Source organism: Oxyura jamaicensis, chromosome 28, assembly GCF_011077185.1.
Source record: "Oxyura jamaicensis isolate SHBP4307 breed ruddy duck chromosome 28, BPBGC_Ojam_1.0, whole genome shotgun sequence".
Lineage (NCBI taxonomy): Eukaryota > Metazoa > Chordata > Aves > Anseriformes > Anatidae > Oxyura > Oxyura jamaicensis.
In genome coordinates this window covers 2810098-2810791 of record NC_048920.1, presented here as the reverse complement: position 1 = coordinate 2810791, position 694 = coordinate 2810098, and the positions used below count along the sequence as shown (strand labels likewise).

At 70.3% G+C, this 694-nt stretch overlaps 1 protein-coding gene across 1 annotated transcript in view; it reads left to right on the top strand.

Annotated features, from left to right (window-relative positions):
- The window catches only part of UHRF1 (ubiquitin like with PHD and ring finger domains 1), a 13592-nt gene continuing 12898 nt past the window's right edge, over positions 1–694 (top strand). Inside the window, exon 1 of the mRNA XM_035348393.1 lies at positions 1–132. The gene's annotated coding sequence lies outside the window, so the exon portion shown is untranslated. The remainder of the gene's footprint in view (positions 133–694) is intronic.

Genomic DNA, 694 nt, shown 5'->3' with positions numbered 1-694 from the left:
CGCCAGCGGCGGCCAATGGGCGGGCGCCCGCCGCGCACGGGGCTTTTCCGCGCCAAACTCCAAAGGGCCGGGGAGAGGCGCGGGGCGGCGGCGGGGCGCAGCTCGGTACCGGCCTCCAGCACCGCCACGCCGGTGAGTCCCGCCGCCGGTCCCCGAGCCCGGGACGCGGTAAGGGGATGGCGGAGGAGCCTCCCTTCCCCTCCTTCCCCTTCGGTTCTTCCCCCCCCTCCCCTCCGTCCCGGTGACAGCTGCCGGCACCGGGAGCCAGCGGCGTCCGTCCCCGCCGGGCACACCGGGCGCGGAGCCGCTGTCCCGGGGCTCCTCTACCGGGGGCTGAGCGCTCCCGGGACGGGCCGCGGGGCTCCGGGATCGGCTCCGACCCCTCGGAGCGCGGCCGGGCCGGGGGCTGAGAGCAGAGCGGGGAGGGCCGGGGGTCGGGCAGGGCCCGGCATCGCCCCGTGCGGCTCCCGGGGCTGCTGCGGACCGGGGCTGGCGGCGACCGGGACCGCACGGCGGCGACCGGGGACCCTTTTTATCATTCTAATTAATTTTTATTTATTTTTATTTTATCTTTATTTTATTTTTATTGTTTTAATTATTATTATTTTATTGTTTATTTTTTTTCTGAACCGGAACGCGGCGTCCCCCGCCGTGAACGCGCGGAGCAACCGGCCCGGGGGGGGGCGCGGCCCCG